Source organism: Pongo abelii, chromosome 21, assembly GCF_028885655.2.
Source record: "Pongo abelii isolate AG06213 chromosome 21, NHGRI_mPonAbe1-v2.0_pri, whole genome shotgun sequence".
Lineage (NCBI taxonomy): Eukaryota > Metazoa > Chordata > Mammalia > Primates > Hominidae > Pongo > Pongo abelii.
In genome coordinates this window covers 9,190,881-9,205,894 of record NC_072006.2, presented here as the reverse complement: position 1 = coordinate 9,205,894, position 15,014 = coordinate 9,190,881, and the positions used below count along the sequence as shown (strand labels likewise).

Here is a 15,014-nt window from a genome sequence, read left to right as displayed (position 1 = left end):
TTTAACATAGCCTAAGTTCACTGTGTTTATAAAAGTCTACAGTAGTATACAGCAATGTCCTAGTCCTTCACATTCACTCACCACTGACTCACTGACTCATCCAAAGCAACTTTCAGTCCTGCAAGCTCCATTCATGGTAAGTGCCCTATACACAATTACCATTTCTTAATCTTTTGTGTCATATTTTTACTGTACCTTTTCTGTGTTTAGATATGCTTAGACACACAATACTTATCATTTTGTTACAATTGCTTACAGTATTCACTACAGTAACATGCTGTACAAGTTTGTAGCCTAGGAGCAGTAGGCTATACCATATAGCCTAGGTACATAGTAGGCTATCCCATCTAGGCTTTTGTCGGTTCACTCTATGATGTTCACACAACAACATAATTGCCTAATGATCTATTTTTTTCAGAACATATCCTTGTCTTTAAGCGATGCATGACTGTGTTTTTAATAAGACTCTCTACTGATGCTGAAGCCCAACAAAGTCTGAAATCCTTGTATACCAAAAGGCTTTTTTGTTCTTCCATGCGCACTTTACTCTTCTTGTAGCTAAATCTATTTTGGGATAAAGGGTGGTCATTTGCTACTTTTCTGAGAAAGAGGTGCCTTCTCTATGACCCTTATCCACCCCCACCCCCACCCCCACATAGAGATATGAATAGTTTAAATTTTACTGTATTATAAAGATAAAAACAGGTAGCATAAGAGAGAACTCAAAGGGTCATTTAAATGAAATGAATGAAAAATTGAGTCATTTTTGAGAAAATCTAGGAGCCATTGAATTATTCCAAGGTCACATGAAATAAAGAATAAAAAACAAATGTTCAGATACCAGGTTCAGCATGCCAGTCATTATGCTTTCTAATCTCCCTGAGGAGAAGCCTTTGTCATTTTAAGGAAAAGGATAAAAAGCATATACTTTTATCTGTAAAAAGGATTAAAGAAATTAAACATTTGTATTAAGTGCAATATTCAGTCAGTGCTATCTTGAAAACAATTTAATACTTCACTCAAAAAAGTGAAATAAGTAGAGTTTTACCTTTAAAATAACTACAGACATATTCATGCATATACAGTCATCAAAAGAATGTTATAAAATTACAGCCAACTTTAGAGCAGAAATTGGATAACAGCTCAGGAAAACACCATTCAAAATTGAAAGTTAATTAAAATTTAAATGACAGAATATTAAGTTGCCTTTTTATCTTTTATAATTTTAATTTTACTCAATAAATACAAAGGTCTATTCTTATATACTCCTTTTCCAAAACTTCCTATGCATAGCTATATCTCAACAGTAATCCACCACAAAAGTTGTGCAGGGAAGTTTTCCCTTCCACTTCAGCCATCTTTGCAAAAGGTAATAGTTGTGATGGGCAGTAGTGATCACCCTCAATCAATCTGTATCCCAGGCCACCTGGTATATTTGTAAACAAAAATATACTGTCAACATAATGTGTCTATTTTCTTCAACGTAACTTACTATGTCAAAAAATTATGAGGTGTGAAGAGAACTGTCCTTTCCCATGTTCTACATCTGATTCCATTACAAGAGAAGACGAACATTTTCATGACATTCATCTATTGCAGTGAAAGCAATACCATCTTTTCAACTATATATAATTTAATATCATTATTTAAATCAATATTTGAAAACTAAAAGATTATTGAAGCACAAGTTGATTTAATTTACACTATACTCTACAACTATGCACTGCATTAAGGAACCAATTCCATTACATTTTGGATCCAATTCCTAGGACAAATTAAATCTTAATTTTCATGTTTCCCAAAACAATCTACGTGATAAAATTGCATAGAAAGACTGACAGAGCATGGTAACTGCTTGTATGGAGACCTTATATCACAGAAGTTATTCATCCAAACCTACTAACAGTTACATTCATTGAAAAAGGAAAAAAATCATAATTTCCCTCTCCAACTTGAATATCTTCTGCATAAAAAGAAAGGGTAACAGCAAATATATGCAGTTCAAAAAATAATGCAATTAGTTACTGTCTTCATTTGGAATGAAATTTATGAGGAAGCAGAGCATTATTAGGCCTCAAAAAAATAAAAAACTGCTACTGATAAAACATGCAAATCTCCAGTCAACATCTCTAATCACATTCTACTATGCCTCCTTGCTTTCAGTTTCCACCTAAGGCCATTGAATACTGACTATGATCAGATACTTTTCCAGGCACTGGAGTTACAATGATGTGCAACAATAGATGTAAACTATAAACTCTGCTTTTGTGAATTTAGAGTCCAAAGCCCTTATGTTTCTTTCCAAATAGGAGAGAGGGCTTTTCTTGGTACTCCTTTTAGCTAAACTATTTAGTAGGAGGGGGAAATTTATTTCTCACAGTTCTGGTGGTAGGAACGTCTAAGTTCAAGGCACTGGCAGATTTGGTGTCTGGTGAGAGACTGCTTTCTAGTTCATAGACTTATGTCTTCTCCTCTCACTATGTCCTCGCATGGCTGAAGAGGGAGGGGTGTCTCCAAATGACCTAATTATCTTCCAAAGGCCCCACCTCCTAATACAATCACATAGGGTATTAGGATTTCAACATGAAAATTTTCAGAGGGACACAAACATTCAGTCTATAGCAGAAAGAGAAGGGAAGGAAAGTGAAGGAAGGGACAGGGAAGGGAATGAAGGGACAGGGAAAGGAAGGCCATTAAATTAGAGGTGGAGCTGAATGATTAACTACATGGGCTTAAAGGTATAATTGGGCCGGGGGCAGTGGCTTACACCTGTAATCCCAGCACTTTGGGAAGCCGAGGCGGGTGGATCACCTGAGGTCAGGGGTTCAAGACCAGCCTGGCCAACATGGTGAAACCCCGTCTATATTAAAAATACAAACATTAGCTGGACATGGTGGCACATGCCTGTAATCCCAGCTACTCGGGAGGCCAAGGCAGGAGAATTGATTGAACCTAGGAGGTGGAGGTTGCAGTGAGCCAAGATGGCACCACTGCACTCCAGCTTGGGTGACAGAGCAAGACTCCATCTTAAAAAACAAAAAAGGTGTAATTGATATGAAAATAGTTATAAAAAGGTGTAATTGATATGAAAATGGTTATCAATGTGTCAATAATACTATGCATTACTAACAATGGTGATAAATTAAGAGATTTCACCACAGTGATATTTGAATGACTCTAAGATTTGAGTTTTTCAAGGGCAAAGATCACACTGTACTCCCCCTTCTGCATCTCTAGCACCTAGCACAGTGACTGACATAAGATAAATACCTGGTAAATGTTGAGTGAATCAATGACTAAATCTTACCTCCTTATCATGGATTGGGCAGAGGGCTAAAATTTATTAATTCTGACTCTGCCTTGAAAACATCTGAAAAAAAAAGTAGAAGTAATCTTCCAAGCATAATTACCCCTATGTGATTTAAAAGAAATCACATAAAAATTACTAAAATAATCATAACAATCAATTTTACAGCAGGGCAAGAAACAACTGAAAATGCTTGATGTAAAAATATTACTTATTTACATATAAGACAGGTGAAAAGAACAGTTTACAAAACACATTAATAATTTTAATTTAAAAGAAAACTGGTATATACAGTATTTATTCTTAGGTCTACTTTTTTCTATTTCATTATTTTGTTAGGACAATATGACATTAACATTTAAAGGGGTCAAAGAACATATGAAGAAACTACTTTCTTAAGTAATTCTTCCTCTCCCCCCAAATATAGATTTTAGCCCAGCCTATAAACTCATTAGATACTTGATGCCACCAATAAATTGAGTGTGGTTTGTTCTCTGATAATGTCTCAGACGAGAATGGTGTGCATGGCAGTCATTGCTGGTGCACTGCCCAGATCTCCATGACTTGGACAATTTCGGTGCTGTTGGTATGACTTCTAGAACATGTGTCTCTTTGCCTGAGGGCTCTCTCTGGCCACTAGAGTGGGCTTTCTTTGCCTGTAGGCATGGAGCGCCATAACTTCTGGGAAATTCATGTCCTCCAGTGCTCTCATCCTTCAGGTGGGATAGCTCCGAGGCACGTGCAGAGTTCCCCAGTAGAAACAACCCCAGTTGCTCCAGGTTAATTTGCTTGTCACCCTTTTTTTAGCCTCATCCATTCCCTTTTTTATTTCCCCCACTCCCCTGTTTGTGTAATACTTCCAGGGATCACTTCCCAGTGAATTGCTAGCATTCTAGTCTAAAAAAAAGAAAACTAAGATAAGGTATTTTATAGTGTTAGATTTATAAGATAAATGCAAAAGGTGAAAATGATTGAAAAAAAAAGATATAGTAGAAGAGCTTCACACCAGTATTCTGAATGTAAATCTGAGTTTATAATTGGCAGTCGCGGTAGAGGGAAAACTATCATGGAGTAATCATTTACTCAAGAAACAGCAAATATTTTTCATACTCTGATTCTGAAAACGTAAAGAAGGCACAGCCCTTGCTCTGAAGAAATAAAAGTCTTATGAGAAAGTCAGATACACAGTGTGAAGGGGCCAAGTCTCCAAATATGGCCCCAATAATTCCTCTAATTTTTTATACAAGCCCCTTTGCGATGTGGCTTTGCCTCTTCTCTAATCAAGAGGTGTAGTCTATTTTACCATCGCTTTAATTCTGAGTTGGCCTTTTGATTTGCTTTGAGCAATCAAATGCAGTGGAAGTAATACCTGGGATTACTACTCTATCCCTAAGGAGGACAGGTACTTTCACTTCCCCCCTTGGAGCCCAGCATGGAGATGCTGTAAGTCCACAGGAGACTGCAGGATGATTAGAGCCACACAGAGGAGAGGCTGGAAGAACAGAAGCCATTTTGGAAATTCCAGCCCCTCTTAAATTCTCAGCTGAATGCAACTGTATGAGTGACCTCAGGTACACAATAAAGGAGGAGAATCTCCCAGCTGAGCCCAACCAAGCTACAGGATCATGGGAAATAGTAAGTTGTTTTAAGCCACCAAGTTTTGGAGTGGTTTGTTAAGCAATAACAGATAATTGATTTAACAAGCAATTACAGTGCAGTCTGATAATTCCACTCCTCGGATGACATCTCTCTGCTTCACGTGTCTCAGCCCCACCAGGGTAGCTCTGGCAAGGAGACAGCCAGATCAGGAGCCACTGCTGCCACATCAGGAAAAAGTTCCAGTTTCGCTCTACCATCCAACACCTAGCCAGACTCGGTTTGCAGCTCAGTTGACTGAAGCAAAATATGACAGATCAAAGAATAAGCCTTATACAACATCTGCCTAAAGGGATTTATGACCCTGGAAGAGATAGATCAGATCAGAAAAAAAGATCTGGGAGTATGTGATCTGTATGACGGACTTTGTTTATGGGGACCTGATTCAGTTTCTGCCATGCATGCACATTTATCATGAGGATTATATAGATAACTGGTTGATGAGATCCTTCACGTGCCCCTCCTGCATGGAGCCAGTTGATGCAGCACTGCTTACATCCTATGAGATTAATTGAGCCAGGCTCTCTCATCTGACTTCAAGTGAACCACATTTTTGGTGGTTTTGATTGTTTGTCACTGAGCCCAAAGAGGCAGGGATTAGGAATTAAAATAATGCACAAAAGTTTCCAACAAATTTCTGGATGGCTGCAGGTGTTGGGGGAAAAGTACGTGACATTTTAGAAACTTAGGGGGCAAAGTAGGATGATATTTTTATGTAAAGCCTGGACCCAACGTTTAAAAATATAGTTGTATTTAGATCTTGGAAAAAAAAGGGAAAAGACAGATATTGGGTGAGCACCTACTATAAGACAACACTGTGCAGGGACTAACCAAAGATACATAAAATGTAATTGCTGCCATAAACACACATTTTTGCTAGGAACAATGGCTATTATTTGTAATGATTAGAGGATACCCAAGTTATGTGCGGTATAATTATGACCCTATGGACAAGAAAAGTTGAGAGAATAAAAGATGGAAATGTAGGCTAACTGAAGGAGTTTAGCTGAGATCAAAGGAAGGGAAAGTTGGGATCAAAAGAAGGAAAAGCCATCCAGGTAGGGGGAAGAGTTGAGTAAAAAGGCAGGACGCTAAACAGGGATGACAATCAGGATCTGTCTGAGAGAAAAGTGGAAAATGTGGATAGCAAGATGTAGTCTCTATTTTCTCACTCCACAATCCTAAAACATGTTCCCTAAAAATATATGATGGATATTGGACCTTCTTTCCTTTGAACCAGTCAAAATATTAAGAGAACCACTTATGAACAGTAGCAAAATATCACCCATCTTCTAATTACTGTTGAAAAGCAGATTTGCAAAATGTTTCTCCTGGAGGAGTCTTCTATTTTGTGGCAAAGCACATACCAGTCAACCACATGCATATTGCTATAACTAGGTTATAGCTACTGAAACAGCTAGCCTTAATACTTAATGCTATCAATACAAAAAAAAAGTTCTAGCAATTACTTCATATTTCCATTTGCAACAAATTTTTAGTATATTTACAGAGAGTTTCAACAGTTCCTAATATCTACAATGTGGATGGATAGCATCTTACGCTTTGAAAATTAATAGGGAGACCAGATTCCCTGGACTTATTTAAACATAGTTATAGCTAATATATTATTACCTTAATAATTTGTTCCCATTCATCAAAATAAAAAATACAGTGCATTTATAAATTTAAATGAAACACTGATTAGAGTTTACATTTTCTCTTTTACACTACAAGCGGCCAGTCAATGCAATCCCATCTTTGTTAAGTGTCTAAAACATGGCTAAAATAATATATGTGCACATGTATACAGATAGCTCTACACCCATATATGTAAATACTGGTTTATGGCTTGTATAGATTCTGAGATTTATTAAATAAGACACCTTCACTGCTTCCCAGAGATAATAGTTACCTGACATATACAATTCTAAATGAGGTACCTTATCTCTCTCTTCCACACCTTCAAATTAATAGTGTTTTCCTAACACCGATTGCAATTTCTCAAAAGTGAACTTTAACAAACAAAGCATTTAGATGTTATGAAATGCACTATCTTAATGTTCATAAAAGTTATTGCTTACACCCAGCATGATTACTTAATTACTATGATTCAATTATCAACCAAACAAATGCAGACAGTAGATCTCACTTGCTTTCTTGCCCAGAAGCCACATCCCATAATTAAATTGGAAGATGGTAAAAAATCTCCTCAAACAATGCAAGGGACTGGTGGAGCTGTTCCTTCTGCTCATGACCTTTGGGTTACAGCTGAATCGGATCCTGTAGGCTGTAATGACTACATCACCTGAGACCAAGGCTGCTAGCTAAACGCACACTGCTTTAGGAAGTGAGTTCAGAGGAATGAAAACTGGACTTCCAGATCCAAGGAGCAGCCACCAATACCCAAAACCCACCCAGGTACCAGACAGGATACCTGCATAGAACTCTGTGCCCAATAAAATGATTCATTGGCCTGGGCAAGAATAATGTCAAACCTGTAGGGTAAATTGTGTGTATGAGTGGGCAGAGACCACAGTGTCTTTTTTCCTAGACTGGCTTCTCCCTACATTTAATCAGCTACACTTATATTTCATCTCTCAGAGAGTGAATATAGTGTTCCCATCTTCATCAAGTGGTCTCCTCATCATCATCATCATCATCATCTTCTGAACAGATACTATTAGTGCTCTGCCCATACGCCCTCAGCTCTTACCATTTCAGGCAGGCCAAGCTGACTTCCAACTGTTAGCACTTGTATTTCATTGCCTGAAAGCTTCTCTGCCTGCCAAACACCACTCTGCCTATGCAAGCGGAAGGCTGTAAATGCCAAGGAATTAATACCCCCACAGAGTAGCCCTCAACTAATGACTGCCAGGAGTTGATGGATAAATACTCCAGTTCCCTTATCTCTAGTGGGAAGTTCTGTACACTTGACTCTCAGAATGCCACAGCATCATTAAGCTCCAGTTGCCCTTCTTATTGGTGTTTTTCCTTCTCCGCCCTACTTTTTCACTCCTCTATCAGCGTTCCTTGAGATTACCTCTTATATAAATTACTTATAGGACAATCTTTGTCTCAGGGTTTGATTCTCAAGCAACTCAAATGGAAATCATCATCATCATCATTGCAACAATAATAAGAGTGCTCACTACTTACTGGGTTCCCACCATATGGACTTGAAACTTTTACTCATTATTCTATTAAAATTTTAATTCTCACACATATAGCTATATTACCCATGCCTTATAGCCGAAAAAAAGAGAGTCATGGGAGACTTAAGTAAGTTGCTGAGATCTAGATCACTGAATTAATAAGATTAGAAGACAGAAACTGTCTGATTTCAAACTCATTTTGCTCATTCTACCATACTATGCTGCCACCCATAAAAAGTAAAATTAAAATGATTTAAAAACAAAATTCACATGCTGAGCCCTACTCTATTTTCTAAAAAAAAAAAAAAATAGGAGTCATTTTTATTTCAGCTACTTAATAATAAATATCCAAGAATATATTTATCAACCTAACAATAGTTTCAAAAAGAGTCATCAGAAAGTGGATAGTATATCCACACGGAACATTCCTCCACTTAACGTTTGACAGTGTCTCCTTTTTGCCACATTAGCCTTTTATAGGAGCAGGAGACTTCCTTTAGAGCAGGGATAATGTCTTATTAGTGTCTGGATTCCCAGGAAGAAGCCAGCCAAATAGACATTTAGTGAATATTAGTTGAATTGACTGACTTGAGGTCTACTAAATTGTAATGATATGGACATGTGTGAGGGAAATTCTTTTTGATAAGACTTCATCTGGATGCAAAGGAGACTGATAGAAAAGAGAAATGTTAGAAAACGAGGAGAAATGAAATCCATGATCTTCCCTAAGTATTATCTATAGAGAGAAGGACTTGTGCTTCAAAGACATCTGATATTGTAATGTAAGTGGTGTTCTGATATAATACTATCTTAAATTTTTGACTTAATGATATTTTCAACTTATAATACAATTATCAGGATATAATCCCACTGCAAGTTGAGAAGCATCTGTATTTACAATTAAGTTACTTTTAATAGTTCTACAACCTCCTATTTATAACTGTAAAATAGAAGTTTCTAAATGTATGGAAGAAATAGTCCATGAGAGAAAAACAGAACTTTTAATTATAGCGATATGCCAATTATTTTAAAAATTATGTATGATTAAAACATTAAAATCCTAAATGGCTTCACCTTAAAAAGTGTAGAGTAAAACGATAGCCAGTTAAAATTAATTGATACCCTACATATAAGAGCTTAAAAGATGTAAAACTTAAAGAGACCAGGGAATATTATTTGAGATAGAGTGGTTGTGTGAAAATATAGTTATAAATTGCATGCTGTGCTAACTAGTTATAAATTTCATGCTGTTCTGTTCTGTCCTGCCTTGGATTTGAATCATCACTTTGTCCAGCGTGTCCACTCTGTATACACTACCAGTCCATTAGTCACTTATATCATCAGATAGGAAAACATAATATATATAGGGTTTGGTACTATCTGTGGTTTCTGGCATCCACTAGGGGTCTTGGAATGTATGCCTTGAGAATAAGGGATGACCATTGTATAGGACAGAGAAAGAAAATGAGGTACAAAAGGGACAATTTTCTACAGAAAAAATTTAAAAATCCGATAATTACATTTCCAAATCATAATTGGTTGTTTTAAAATAAAAGATTATTTTAAAATTAAACCTACAGCAGAATCTAAAAATTATAGTAATTTACCATTTCATTAATTCATTATGTAAAATTGTACATTTAATTTAGAAAAAAACTTTCCAAAAAGCAGGGATAGTATGAAAATTGTCATATTTAATTGCAGATTATTTTACCCTATATCCTATTATAAAAATTTTCAATTATGCAGCAAAATTGAAAGAACTGTAGAGTAAAATCCCATGTACCCACCACCTGGATTCTCCCATGACTATTCTATTGTGCTTCTTTTATCACATATCTATTAATCTAACCATCCTTCAATCCATTGTTTAATCCATCTGGTTTTGGTACATTTCAAAGAGATTTTCAGACACAGAAAAATTCTCCTTAAATACTTTGGCATGCATAGGATTAATTATAGTTCAACATTTGCTTCCACTTTATATTACATTTACATACAATGAAATGCACAAATCTTAAGTACTCATTCATTGAATTTTGATAAATATGTGTATTTGTGAACACCCAAACTCCTTCAGTATATAGAACTAAGTTATGGATTATTTTGAGGAAAATAAAAACTTAGTATAAGCTCCCTTTTCTTTTCTCTAATCCAAAATATTTAGAATGTTTAAAGTGAAACAAAGAACATAGTTTTTCCTTAACCTCAACAAATATTTTCAACTCCATTTCAGTAAATAAATAAAGAGCAGCACATGAAGTGATGCCTATGGATTAGCTTGATTTAGAGCAGGGATATTACACCAAACATTGACAGTGCCATATTGGCAAAATATACATAGGAATGAGGTGAGGGAAAGACAAAAGGGTGTGATGGCGACTGTGGTCAACACACCCACATTCAGCTCCAGCTGACTGATGCCATGCAGGCATAGGTGTCTTGCGTCAGCAAACGTTCAGGCTATTCAAGAAAGGCTGGGAATCCAGATATTTATGTGCAATATATTGAATTTCTCAAATGTTAACAATGAAATTATACATTTTAAAAACATTATGTGGTTTAGTAAAATTGGGCCTATAAGTCTCCAAGATTACATTCTGTAGTTTTGAGTTTCATGCCATTTGATGACTTGTGGTTCCCCTGTAGTATTATGATGATCAGATCATATTCTGAGTCAACAGATGAGTCTTAGAATCATATGATTTAAAGGATCTATTAACCAATATTTTTAAGACATTTAAGACTTGAGCAGTTAGATATACCAGATATACCATATGCTATTATAACAGATAAACATAAAAACCAAAAGTAAACAGTAATACGTCTCTTTCTCCTCAGGAAACACAACCACACAAAATGAATCCGATAATACCGGCGGTTTTATAGACACCATTCCCTCTCAAGCACATCATTTTGTTCATGCATCCATGCATTCATTATATTGTGTGTGTGTGTGTGTGTGTGTGTGTGTGTGATGTGTGCTGTGTATACATGTGCTAGGCACTGTACTAGGTCTGAAGATACAACAGTAAGTTAAAGAAAAAACCCAGTTTTATAGAGTTTAGTTCAGGGAAGATAGAAAATAAGTTCATAATATGCCTTGTAATTATAAGTAATAGGAGAAAAGTAAAGCATGGTATGGTTGGGAGGTTTATATGAGATGGTCGGAGAAGACTTCCCCGACAAGATGGACTCTGAAGGTAGATAAAAGGAAGAAACAGAGAGAGAGCACTAAAAATATCCTGGGGTGGAGAGATCCATGCAGACAGAACTTGCCAGACCAAATGGGAAGATCTTAAATACACCTCTAAAAAGTATGTCACCAAATGCAAATTAATATATGTGTGGTCCCCTTTCAGAGTACCTATTGTCACATAAAGTATATACAAATTGAGAGTGAAAGAACAAACACAATATTTTGGATTTAAGGATATGAAACCACCCTAGCAAGGCTTTATTACAAACTTATTATTCAGAGGAATCAATTCTGTAATTCAGATGTAATAAGATTTACAATTTTTGATGTATACTTTTTGCAGAATGCATTCACCACATAAAGATATCCCCTACCAACAGAATTCATAAGCACTAGATATTGCCAGGTGAAGTAAGATGACGCTAATTATGGACAGTTGGCAGACCATCTTCATACAGAAAAATGGAATCTATATGAAGAATGAGAACATGAGCTCATTATACAGTCTTCAGAGATTATGCCTGATTTTTCTTTCCTTGAGCCTCTCCTAATGTAGAGCACGGTTATAAAAGTTAAAGGACCTCTCTGTTGCCAGCCCCTCTAAGGGTGCTGATAGCAGGTGGTGCTAATGTACCTTGACATAGGATTTTCTTGCTCAGAAGCTCAAAATAGGTAAAAGGGATTATGGCAACATCTTCACCTGACCCAGCAACATCCCTGTCTTTTGTCACCCATCATGCCAGATTCAGAAAAGTCGATCTAACATTTCAATCAGAGACTGGCAGGATTTGCCTTTTTATACCTGTCAAGATTGAAGGTAATTGGGCTCCCAGGGCCATTCCACTTGAAGGAAATATATGGAAATTAGAAATACACCACATTCTGAAAGAAACTGCCAGTTTCTGAGCGCCTTTGTGAACTCTCTTTTTCAGTTTAATATAAAAATAGAAGGGGAAGGGCAGGGGAAGGGTTAGGTTGGAAGCACACAGTGAAATATGTTTGACTGCCTGCAAAGTCACCACATTGAAGCTGCTACTGCTTCTTGCCTTGACATAAACACTTCATAGTCTCCAATTATATTAATTGCTCATGTGGTAAGAAACCATCTGGGGAAGTAAACGTAACTGAGGTCACAGACATGATAAACTTGGAAACATCCTGAATGCAAACAAGGGCAACATAAAGATGTTATCCCATCATTTTTGGTTTTAGAGTTTTATTTTTAATAAATTGGGACTCTTTTTAAAACGATGGCTATGTTATTAATTAAGGACATTGCCATAATGTCTTTAAAAATGTATGTGACTATATTTACAATATTACTGGTAACTGAAACTAAATCATAATTCTCTGTGAGTTATGAGACTATTAGGACCTTGTAAAGCGGTCTCAAAATGTAAAAGATCCCAACATGTTCACATGTGAAACAGATTTGCTTAGCATCCAGGAACGGGCCACAGCTGCCATTACATCCAATGCTTTCCTCCCAATCTACCTCTCCACTAACCAGTGGAAAAAAATATGATTCACATCCTTATCAGAATTTGTTACCTCTGTATTTGTGTACAAAGCAAGACCTAAGTTCTCAATTTATCTGAAGGAAACAAAGTAAATTGTCTATACATTAGCAGCTTTATTTTTTAGTTATCAGTGCTTATCAAAAATAGAGGATTTATGGCACATACGTTGAATGCATCTTTTTAATTTTTTTAAAAGTTATTCCCTAGGGAAACTTAGAAGTAACTACTTTGTTTCAGGAAGCATTTTTATAAAATATCTTAGTGGCATGAGTGCTGATATATTTAGCTGTGCAGAAATGAGCCCAATCATTAATAGCTGGTTTTCAGGGCCTTCATATTGTCCCCCTTCCCTAAATGGTCAAATCCAATCCTTTCCACACAGGTCCTTCCCTCACTCCCCCAACACTCTCCCTTCTTCTACCACCTCCCGGCTCCATCTCCCACTGGAAAAGCAGGAGTCAAGGGAGGATGGCCAGAAGAAGGTATTTCTAAAAATCTGTGTATGATTATTGAAACTTGGTCAGAAAAGCTAAAAGAGGCGTCAACTTGTGTGCGTGCGAACAACTGCTTCAGCAAACAACTGCTACGCCTTTTCCTTCCCCTAAATAAAAGAAAAAAATGAGATTTTGAGGAGAAAAATGTTTTTAGCTCAAAATATTGTACACAATTGAGATAATTTTGAACAGAGTCACATAAGCTGGACAGAGAAAGGTCTTGATTTCTAGTGTTGCCAAATTTTGTCTAAGATGAAGTATCTACATTTTTAATCCATTGTTCATTCATTCACTCATTTCCTTACTCATCAGTTAGCCAGTCATATGTGAAATGTTTACTGAATGCTCATTATGTGCCAGGAAGTTCTAGGCACCAGGGACACACCAGCAAAACAGAACACACGAAGTCCCGACTCTCATGGAGCTTACATTTGGAGACTGGGTTGTGGGGAGCAAGGAAAGAGATAATAAACATGTAGGCTCGAAAACAAATGAGGTACTTTTTCAGAATGGGATACATACTATACAGAAAACAGAAGAGGGTAATAAGATGCCTGGAGTAAGGGAGGGGGGCGGTCAGCAGAAGCCTGTCTGAGGAGGCAGCATCTGAGCTGACATCTGAAGGATAACAAGAGGACAGTGAGGTGGCAATGTATGAAGGAGTGAGTGGGACATAGTCATGTCCTGAGGTGGGTATCAGTTCCTTATGCGCCTGGAATACAAAGAAGGCCGGTGCGGTTAGAGCTGAGAGAGTCATGCATAGAGAGGTGGGAGGTGAAGACTAGAAGACAGACAAGAGCAGGCTCATAGTAGCTGAGCAAACTGTGGATTTTGCTCTAAGTGCAGTAGGACTCATTAGAGAGTGTTAGGCAGGGGTGTAGTGTGATCTGATTTCTGCATTTTAAATATCATTTCAGATGCTGCATGGAGAATGGACTGAAGAGAGGATGTGTAACAGAGGGAAGGCTTGTGACAATAAGTTGCTATCTCTCCTCCATTGCTCCAGCCTTTGATTCACAAGCCTTCTGGCATGAGGACCAGGGATATTCTAGTCCTGCCCTGGGGCCAAGAGCTGGGTTTAGCCCTGAGAAAAGGGTGCATTTGTTTCAGTGTACAAGAGACTCTAAACAGCTTACTCAGGTCATATGCTCCACCCCCTCCCAAGGTTGAGACCTTGGACAGGTAATCGTTCTCTACCTCAGTTTCTTTTCATGTTTTAAAATGGGATCATTATATTATAGTATCCCCTTCATGGGATTGTTCTGATTATTTATACAGAACAGTGCTAAAATAATGGTGGGAACATGGTAAGCACTTGAGAAAAGATAGCAAATAGCACTACCACTACAATTGCTATTAGGTCAATTAAGCAGATGGTATTTTGAGATCCACGTTTAAGAAGAAGCAAAGAAGGTGAAAATAGAGATCTAGTAAGGAGCTGCACCGAATTTCTGAGAGGTTCCTGTTTCCTTCCTGCCATCTGTATCCTGAGGAAGACTGTCTAAAATGGGCAAAGTATGAGAATTGTCTACCTTCAGACTATGCTGCAAAATGAGCAGGATGAACCACTGGTGCCATTTCCAACTTTTCCTTTTGGTCATTTAGTTGGTTTGAGACAAGTAGATGAGCTGGAGAAAACAGAAGTAGACATTCTATACATTAATAGAGCCCTGAAGCTCCTTTTCA

The 15,014-nt window shown here is 37.1% G+C and overlaps 1 protein-coding gene and 1 pseudogene across 7 annotated transcripts in view; one reads left to right on the top strand and one right to left on the bottom strand.

The window, feature by feature from the left end:
- The window catches only part of MACROD2 (mono-ADP ribosylhydrolase 2), a 2,107,194-nt gene that overhangs the window by 1,512,287 nt on the left and 579,893 nt on the right, over window positions 1-15,014 (bottom strand). The gene's annotated exons all lie outside the window — the stretch shown is intronic.
- On the top strand, window positions 5,040-5,490 carry LOC112130359 (RING finger protein 11-like; annotated as a pseudogene).